Source organism: Oncorhynchus keta, unplaced genomic scaffold, assembly GCF_023373465.1.
Source record: "Oncorhynchus keta strain PuntledgeMale-10-30-2019 unplaced genomic scaffold, Oket_V2 Un_contig_27618_pilon_pilon, whole genome shotgun sequence".
NCBI lineage: Eukaryota > Metazoa > Chordata > Actinopteri > Salmoniformes > Salmonidae > Oncorhynchus > Oncorhynchus keta.
Window position 1 is genome coordinate 133,074 of NW_026285618.1, and position 10,885 is coordinate 143,958.

General features: G+C 46.0%; 1 long non-coding RNA gene across 1 annotated transcript; it reads left to right on the plus strand.

The window, feature by feature from the left end:
- The first annotated feature begins 491 nt into the window (after positions 1-491).
- LOC127922910 (uncharacterized) lies at positions 492-5,713 on the plus strand. Its single transcript, XR_008112776.1, has 3 exons — positions 492-629; positions 2,224-2,477; positions 5,638-5,713. It is a non-coding gene; the product is annotated as an uncharacterized LOC127922910 (long non-coding RNA).
- The last annotated feature ends 5,172 nt before the right edge of the window (positions 5,714-10,885 follow it).

Consider the following 10,885-nt stretch of genomic DNA (forward strand, 5'->3'; position numbering starts at 1 on the left):
AGAGAGAAGGAACGAGACGTGGCTATGGACTAGAGAGAAGGAACGAGATGTGGCTATGGAATAGAGAGAAGGAACGAGATGTGGCTATGGAATAGAGAGAAGGAACGAGATGTGGCTATGGAATAGAGAGAAGGAACGAGGCGTGGCTATGGGAATAGAGAGAAGGAACGCTATGGAATGTGGCTATGGAATCGATATTGAATCTAGCTACACATCATATCAAAGATTCTGCCAGCTTTTTAAAAGAAACAAGATGTCATTTGCTTTGCAAAAGGGAGTTATTTGGTATTGTCCCAAAAGATACAGTATTACATAGTGAATAAGCACTTGTTGTGTGAATGGTGCGTGTGACAATGTCTTACAGCCATGTCGGAGGATTGTGTCTGAAAACGACAGCAGTTACCTGTGTCTGTGCACCTGGGCAGGACGTGAATGTGTGTGACAATGTTCTCTTCTCTCTACAGCCATGTGCCAACGGAGGGACGTTGTGTCTGGAACAACGACAGCAGTTACACCTGTGTCTGTGCACCTGGATGGGCAGGACGTAACTGCCGCTTAAACATCAACGATTGTGTTCAGCACTGGTGCCAAAACGGAGCCACTTGTGTAGATGAGATTGATGGCTACAGGTGAGTGCCTAAGGCAAGGTCTCAAATACACTATTCAGTGTTTCCCCTATATTCATTTAGCGTCACTCCAAATAATATTATATAAAAACAATTGTGAATTGGGGTGGTGAAACATTTTCAGTGTCAACTTTAAAGACTCAAACCAGATATAAAGTATGTAGAAAAGAAAATGGAGCAATATCTATTTTTTTTTAAACAAGATCATCTTTGACAACTAACAGAAATAAAAACTAGACAGGGAGAATCTGAAATTCCCAAAAGTCATGGCCCATTGATTTTGTTATAATGTTCAGATGGCATACGAACACGGCATTAACCGTGGTGAAATGTGTAGAATTGCAGGAAGTTAAAAACTGTCACCCCCCCCTCCTCGCCCCCTTAACATTAGTAGAACATTAAGCCTTCTAAGGCTAAGTGTTTGCTGTTGTATGTGTTTATTAATAAATCGTTAAGCCTTCTAAGGCTAAGTGTTTGCTGTTGTATGTGTTTATTAGTAAAACATTAAGCCTTCTAAGGCTAAGTGTTTGCTGTTGTATGTGTTTATTAGTAAAACGTTAAGTCCCTTTGACCTGTCCTGGACCGGTTCCGACCGACATTCTGTGTACAGAGCGCTGTGTGGATTGTGCAACATCAACAACATTCCACATTTTGTTGTGTTACAGCCTGAATTCAAAATGGATTACATTTTTTTTACCCATCTACACACAATACCCCATAATGACAAAGTGAAAACATATTTTAATTTTATTTTAGCAAATATATTGAAAGTAAATTATGGCTTTGCACTCCGTGAAAGCTCTGGTTGTCCCGCTTCACATGCCACTCCGCTGTCATCTGAGATGCAGGATGTGAAATCTGACACCTTATATATATATAGACATTTCTGTGTGTAATTTCAACAAATTTGCCAAAATCAACAAAAAAAAACATGTTTTCACGTTGTCATTATGGGGAATTGTGTGCAGATGGGTGAGATAAATACATGTTTTCACGTTGTCATTATGTGGTATTGTGTGTAGATGGGTGAGATTTTTTTTTTAGATTCAATGAATTTTGAATCCTTTCTGAAGGCACTGTGACTGGTTTTATGTATTGTCTATGTGGAGCCTGAAGTCTACTGATTAAGGCTGCTACCCTCAGAGAACACACATACTGTGTCGGTGTGGGTTCAAGTCTGTCACAGGCCATTCATTCTGGCACTAAACCTCTCTCCCATCTTCCCTGTCTTTCTCTCTGTCCTCTATCCAATAAAAATACACGGTATGTTTAGGCCAACCGCTGCTCTGATGGTTACCTCAACAATGGGGTTATACAGAATAGAAAAAAGTATTGGAAACTCCATTAACAATTGCTGGTTTGTAATTCCCTCTAGGATGCTAGAATGTTCTCAACTGGCCTACCTGGTGAAATAAAAACTAAAAAACTAATTAAGATCCATTTAGAAATGATCTTAAATGTTTTGGTAACACTTCACTTAAGACAGACAGCTATAATGCATTACGAGGCAGTCTTAATGCATCTTAAGACTTGTCAGAAAGTATCTATGAACTGTGTCTGTTGATATCGTCTTATAATGGGAGTTGTTTGTCACCAGCTGCCTTTGTCCCAGAGGATACAACGGTAGCTACTGTGAGATGGACGTTGATAACTGCATTGGACACCACTGCTCTGAGCACGGCGTATGTCTAGACCAACAATACAACTATACTTGTCGCTGTGAGCTCGGGTTCCAGGGGAGCTACTGTGAGCAGGAGACGGATGAGTGTAAGAGTTCCCCGTGTGTCAATGGTGCCACCTGTGAGGATGTCATCGGAGGCTATCAATGCCACTGCCCCCCAGGGTTTGAAGGTAGGCCTAAAGTATGTTGCCACACTTGTGATAACATAAAACAATTGATTTCAGGTCAAGGCACCAACTAACTGACTAACTATTGCTAGCTATTGTTTGAGCTAGGAACACAAGCATTTCACTACAACATGTGCATGTGACCAATAACATGTGATTTAGATTTGATTTAACGAATGAAGAGTGTGTGGCAGGGGTTTTATTAGTTCATTGTTGTTAATATCTGTCATCCTTTATCGTGGTAGCTTTGAAATCGTCAAATGAATACCTCAACCAAATGACAAATGAACACATTGTGTTCCCTTACCTTGAAAATCACAACCTGATAACCAAAAAGAGAACGTGGCATAGAAGCATCCCCTTGAAAATATCCTATTTGTACAGATGACTTCACTGAACAAAAAATATACAAGATCCCAGAAATTGTCGATACCCACAAAAAAGGAATTTCTCTAAAATGTGGTGCACAAATTTGTTTACATTCCTGTTAGTGAGCATTTCTCCTTTGCCAAGATAATCCACCTGACAGGTGTGGCATATAAAGAAGCTGATTAAACAGCATTATCATTACACAGGTGCACCTTGTGCTGGGGACAATTAAAGGTCACTCTAAATAGGCAGTTTTTTTTTAACACAACACAATGCCACAGATGTCTCAAGTTTGAGGGAGAGTGCAATTGTCCACCAGATTTGCTGCCAGAGAATTGAATGTTAATTTCTCTATCATAAGCCACCTCCAACGTTGTTTTAGAGAATTTGGCAGTACGTAAAACCGGCCTCACAACCGCAGACCACTTGTAACCATGCCACCACAGGGCCTCCACATCCGGCTTCTTAACCATCCGGCTTCTTAACATGACTCCCGGTGGGTGGGCCTATACCCTCCCAGGCCAACCCATGGCTGCACCCCTGCGCAGTCATGTGAAATCCATACATTAGGACCAAATTAATTCCTTATATGAACTGTAACTCAGTAAAATCATTGAAATTGTTGCATGTTGCATTTATATTTTTGTTCAGTATATATTGGCACCCTTGAAATGGAGCAGAATGCTCTGTTTTTCTGTTTATAATGAATGGTCAGCCTGAGCAGTCTGCTGGCTGAGGGACATTAGTTGTTCGTGCCGTACAACCATTGATTTACAATACAGCACTTGGCAGAGCTCTGTGTTCCCTAGTACCCCCATGGGAGTGTACACAATGCCATAAAGGTCCCTGAAGACAAGCTAAATTGGGGCCACAATTCTATCAAGTTGTGTGTGTGTGTGTGTGTGTGTGTGTGTGTGTGTGTGTGTGTGTGTGTGTGTGTGTGTGTGTGTGTGTGTGTGTGTGTGTGTGTGTGTGTGTGTGTGTGTGTGTGGTGTAGTGTAAGGGTTATATAAACTCAGCAAAAAGAAACGTCCTTTTTTCAGGACCCTGTCTTTCAAAGACAATTCGTAAAAATCCAAATAACTTCACAGATCTTCATTGTAAAGGGTTTAAACACGGTTTCCTATGCTTGTTCAATGAAGCCTAAACAATTAATGAACATGCACCTGTGGAATGGTCGTTAAGACACTAACATCTTACAGACGGTGGGCAATTAAGGTCACGGTTATGAAAACTTAGGACACTGAAGAGGCCTTTCTACTGACTCTGGAAAAAACACCAAAAGAAAGATGCCCAGGGTCCCTGCTCCTCTGCGTGAATGTGCCTTAGGCATGCTGCAAGGAGGCATGAGGACTGCAGATGTGGCCAGGGCAATAAATTTCAATGTGTGTGCTGTGAGACGCCTAAGACAGCTCTACAGGGAGACAGGACGGGCAGCTGATCGTCCTCGCAGTGGCAGACCATGTGTAACAACACCTGCACAGGATCAATACATCCGAACATCACACCTGCGGGACAGGTACAGGATGGCAACAACTGCCCGAGTTACACCAGGAACGTACAGTCCCTCCATCAGTGCTCAGACTGTCCACAATAGGCTGAGAGAGGCTGGACTGAGGGCTTGTAGCCCTGTTGTAAGACAGGACCTCACCATACATCACCGGCCTATGGGCACAAACCCACCGTCGCTGGACCAGACAGGACTGGCAAAAGTGCTCTTCACTGAGGAGTCACAGTTGTGTCTCACCAGGGGTGATGGTCGGATTCACGTTTATTGTCGAAGGAATGAGCGTTACACCGAGGCCTTGTACTCTGGGAGCGGGATCGATTTGGTCCCATAGCATCATCGAACTGAGCATGTTGTCATTGCAGGCATTCTCAACACTGTGCGTTACAGGAAGACATCCTCCTCCCCCATGGTACCCTTCCTGCAGGCTCATCCTGACATGACCCTCCAGCATGACAATGCCACGAGCCATACTGCTCATTCTGTGCGTGATTTCCTGCAAGACAGGAATGTCCGTGTTCTGCCATGGCCAGCGAAGATCCTGGATCTCAATCCCAGGTTTTCAATCCCAGGTCCCTGGGACCTGCTGGATCAAAGGGTGAGGACTAGGGCCATTCCCTCCAGAAGTGTCTGGGAACTTGCAGGTGCCTTGGTGGAAGAATGGGGTAACATCTCACAGCAAGAACGGGCAAATCTGGTGCCTTTGACGAGGAGATGCACTGCAGTACTTAATGCAGCTGGTGGCCACACCAGTTACTGACTGTTACTTTTGATTTGAACCCCCCTCCCCTTTGTTCAGGGACACATTATTCAATTTATGTTAGTCACATGTCTGTGGAACTTGTTCAGTTTATGTCTCAGTTGTTGAATCTTGTTATGTTCATACATATATGTTACCCCACACATGTTAAGTTTGCTGAAAGTAAGCGCAGTTGACAGTGAGACGTTTTTGTTGTTGTTGCTGAGTTTAGTACTTATTCTGCTGTTGTACATGCGTTACATAATGTGATCATATGTTACAACATATGATTGTGAAGGTGTCAATAAGCATTACTGATGTTCCTTACTTTACTTGGGAAGTATTTTTATAATATAGAAAGTCACTTTGTCGTACAGACTTCACATTATACTGGTGCTGGTATAACCATTTGCCCAGAACATGATCATATCAAGTACAGTACACTGTAGAGTGAACAGACAATAGAAGGTACAAGCCAACTGAAATGAGCATCCACAGAATGTATACCACAAGGTATATGTACAGAATGTCATCTGTTGTGTTTCCAGGGAGATGGTGCTCAGAGAATGTTAATGACTGCTGGTCAAGGCCTTGTTTGAATGGAGGTTCCTGTATGGATCTGCTGAATGATACAATGGATACATCTGCCACTGTCCTTTTGGTGAGTACTCTACTGACTAGCATAGCAGCATAGAAATCACTGTCCTTTTGGTCCTTTGGTAGAGCATAGAAATCACTGTCCTTTTGGTGAGTACTCTACTGACTAGCATAGCACTGCATAGAAATCTGAAATCACTGTCCTTTGGTGAGTACTCTACTGACTAGCATAGCAGCATAGAAATCACTGTCCTTTTGGTGAGTACTCTACTGACTAGCATAGCAGCATAGAAATCACTGTCCTTTGGTGAGTACTCTACTGACTAGCATAGCAGCATAGAAATCACTGTCCTTTTTTTGGTGAGTACTCTACTGACTAGCATAGCAGCATAGAAATCACTGTCCTTTGGTGAGTACTCTACTGACTAGCATAGCAGCATAGAAATCACTGTCCTTTGGTGAGTACTCTACCCTGACTAGCATAGCAGCATAGAAATCACTGTCCTTTTTGGTGAGTACTCTACTGACTAGCATAGCAGCATAGAAATCACTGTCAGTTTTGGTGAATCACTGTAGCATAGCAGCATAGAAATTTTGGTGCCAGTACTCTAACCACTAGCATAGTCACTACGGTCCTGACTACTGACTAGCATAGCACCATAGAAATCATGCCTTATACTGTATGGTGCCTTCAGAAAGTATTCATACCCTTATTTTTATTTTTATTTTACCTTTATTTTACTAGGCAAGTCAGTTCAGAACAAATTCTTATTTTCAATGACGGCCTAGGATCACCTAGGAACAGTGGGTTAACTGCCTGTGCAGGGCAGAACGACAGATTTGTACCTTGTCAGTTCGGGGTTTGAACTTGCAACCTTTTGGTCACTAGTCCAACGCTCTAACCACTAGGCTACCCTGCTGCCACTACACTCTAACCACTAGGCTACCCTGCTGCCACTACACTCTAACCACTAGGCTACCCTGCTGCCACTACACTCTAACCACTAGGCTACCCTGCTGCCACTACACTCTAACCACTAGGCTACCCTGCCGCCACTACACTCTAACCACTAGGCTACCCTGCTGCCACTACACTCTAACCACTAGGCTACCCTGCCGCCACTACACTCTAACCACTAGGCTACCCTGCTGCCACTACACTCTAACCACTAGGCTGCCCTGCCGCCACTACACTCTAACCACTAGGCTGCCCTGCCGCCACTACACTCTAACCACTAGGCTACCCTGCCGCCACTACACTCTAACCACTAGGCTACCCTGCCGCCACTACACTCTAACCACTAGGCTGCCCTGCTGCCACTACACTCTAACCACTAGGCTGCCCTGCTGCCACTACACTCTAACCACTAGGCTACCCTGCTGCCACTACACTCTAACCACTAGGCTGCCCTGCCGCCACTACACTCTAACCACTAGGCTACCCTGCTGCCACTTCTAACCACTAGGCTACCCTGCTGCCACTACACTCTAACCACTAGGCTACACTGCCGCCACTACACTCTAACCACTAGGCTACCCTGCCGCCACTACACTCTAACCACTAGGCTACCCTGCCGCCACTACACTCTAACCACTAGGCTACCCTGCCGCCACTACACTCTAACCACTAGGCTACCCTGCCGCCACTACACTCTAACCACTAGGCTACCCTGCCGCCACTACACTCTAACCACTAGGCTACCCTGCCGCCACTACACTCTAACCACTAGGCTACCCTGCCGCCACTACACTCTAACCACTAGGCTACCCTGCCGCCACTACACTCTAACCACTAGGCTACCCTGCCGCACTACACTCTAACCACTAGGCTGCCCTGCCGCCACTACACTCTAACCACTAGGCTACCCTGTGCCACTACATCTAACCACTAGGCTACCCTGCCGCCACTACACTCTAACCACTAGGCTACCCTGCCGCCACTACACTCTAACCACCAGGCTACCCTGCCGCCACTACACTCTAACCACTAGGCTACCCTGCTGCCACTACACTCTAACCACTAGGCTGCCCTGCCGCCACTACACTCTAACCACTAGGCTACCCTGCCGCCACTACACTCTAACCACTAGGCTACCCTGCCGCCACTACACTCTAACCACTAGGCTACCCTGCCGCCACTACACTCTAACCACTAGGCTACCCTGCCGCCACTACACTCTAACCACTAGGCTACCCTGCCGCCACTACACTCTAACCACTAGGCTACCCTGCCGCCACTACACTCTAACCACTAGGCTACCCCTGCCGCCACTACACTCTAACCACTAGGCTACCCTGCCGCCACTACACTCTAACCACTAGGCTACCCTGCTGCCACTACACTCTAACCACTAGGCTACCCTGCCGCCACTACACTCTAACCACTAGGCTACCCTGCCGCCACTACACTCTAACCACTAGGCTACCCTGCCGCCACTACACTCTAACCACTAGGCTACCCTGCCGCCACTACACTCTAACCACTAGGCTACCCTGCCGCCACTACACTCTAACCACTAGGCTACCCTGCCGCCACTACACTCTAACCACTAGGCTACCCTGCCGCCACTACACTCTAACCACTAGGCTACCCTGCCGCCACTACACTCTAACCACTAGGCTACCCTGCCGCCCCTACACTCTAACCACTAGGCTACACTGCCGCCACTACACTCTAACCACTAGGCTACCCTGCTGCCACTACAGTCTAACCAAGCTGCCCTGCCGCCACTACAGCTAACCACTAGGCTACACCTGCTGCCACTACATTTCACAGGTACCCTGCTGCCACTACAGTCTGCATTTTTCTCAACCCACACAATGTAACCACTAGGCCGTGTGCCAAAATAACCAAGGCAGTTTTAACTACTTGCCAGGTTAAAAAAACCACAGGCTACCCTGCTGCCTTTTTCACCAACCATGAAGTGCATGTCAGAGCATATCTAATTTAGTCTTCACACCTGTCAATACAGCTCTAACCACAGGATACCATCACCTGGCAGTGATCTTGGAAGGCTGAAGTCTTTCTTAGGCAGCAAACTACACTCTAAAAGGCAACGTGGCTGCCATCACTCTAAATGGCTTCTGACTATTGACCTTTATAGTTTGTGTATGCCGCCAAACTGAACCACAGGGACCCTGCTGCCACTTCTAACCACTAGGGACCCTGTGCCACTACAGAACTCAACCCTGTCACTTAATCACTAGGACTCCTGCTCACTAGTTAACCACTGGCTGACCCTGCTGGAAGAACTCTAACCACTAGGCAACCATTTCTGCACTACACTCAAATCACTCCTGGACTACATAATACAATAACAAAAATGTACAAACCACTAGGCTACCCTGCTGCCACTACACTCTAACCAAGGCTACCCTGCTGCCACTACCTGCTTAGGAGGCTGCCACCAAATTGCACTGCTGTAACTCTAACCACAGGCTATGAGACTAAAACCAAGGCCACCCTGTGACACTCTCTAGGCTACCCTGCTGCCACTACACTGTAACCACTAGGCTCAGCTGCCACTACAAACTACTCAGGCACCCTTCGCCACTACACTGAACCATGGTTTGGCAGCGTAACCATAGGCTGCCCTGGGTATGTTTTTCTAACCACTAGGGACTGCCGTCCCTACATCTAACCATCGACCCTTGCTATGATAAATTGGAGCAAAGTACCATGAGGACCCTGCTGCCACTACACTCTAACCAGAGGCTGCTGCCAGGACACTCAGATCAGGTTCCAGCTTCCACTACAGGACCTGTGGACCCTAAGCACTACAGCCAACCAATGCAGCCCTGGTCTCTACAGGGACCACAGGCCACCCTGGCTGCCACTACATTCTTAAATGGCCCCATCAACCCCCAAGACTCTTAACCCTAGGTCGCTGGCCACTTCAACCAACTGAGAAAACACTCTAACCAAGGGCCTTGCCGCCACTACATGTAACCACTAGGCTAGAACATTTCAGTTTTTTACTTTTATACAGCTCCAGAGTTCCTGCTGTCATTAGATGGATATTAGGAACCTTCCAATAATAACCATTTCTGCAGCCACTACACTAACCACAGGCCTTAGATTGCCACTACAGTGGACCAAAAAGCCACTTTGCCACTACAATCTAACCACTGTTTTGCGCCAGTTTGCCGTAACAAAATGACTGGAGGCTATGAGATAAAACCAAGGCTACCCTGCTGCCACTACACTTTGGCCTGAATGCACCCTGTGCCACTCATGTTACCAGGGAGGAAACCTGGCACCATAAATGGTGAAGCACTATAATTGCCACGTCATCTAATTCTATACCCTGCCGACAGGGATTAGGCTAGCAGCCATCGAGGACCCTGCTGACTACAATGGAAATAGTACAGACTACACTCTAACCACTAGGCTGGTACTACACTCTAACCATGCAGTTCCACTTTAAACTAGGCTACCCTGACCCTAAGGCACACAGCCAGACAATAACCAGTGGCTACCCTGCCGCCACTACAATAACCATGGTCCCTTCTGTTCTAAATGAAGGCCCCATCAGAAACTTTAACCAATAGGCTGTAATGCTGCCAGGTTCTACATTTAACCACTAGGAAGGGGTCTCTTATGCCACTACATGTACCATAGCTGCCATTTCAATTTTACTGCCAATACATTAACCAAAACCTGTTTTGATTGACCACTATGGGCTATGCTGCCATATAGATTGAGGCTAGGTGGGAAAAAATGTTTTTATCACACTTTAGACAGGCTGCCACTACACTGTAACCAAAATGCTGGATAATTCAATCTAACCACTTTTGCCCTGCTGCCGTACTACACTCTAACCACAATATATCACTACACTTAACCAATATTATTGAATTGACAATAATCTTTACCCTGCTGACTGAATCTAACCATAGTTGGCCACTACGGTTGAAAATCATGAACACGTTTAAACTTACCCTCTGCCACTACACTCTAACCACTAGGCTAAGTTGCCACTGGAGGAAACAACCCCCCAGTAAAACAGTAACCCTGCTGCCACTTTCTCAGATTTCTACCCTGCTGCCACAGGTTCAAGAAATGTTTAACTCTAACCAATACATTTCCCAGCCACTACATTAAATTGACTTGCCACTACACTCTAACCATAGCTATGGAAACACTCTAACAGACAAGGTTGTGCTGCCACTACACTCAACCACTAGGCTACCCTGCTG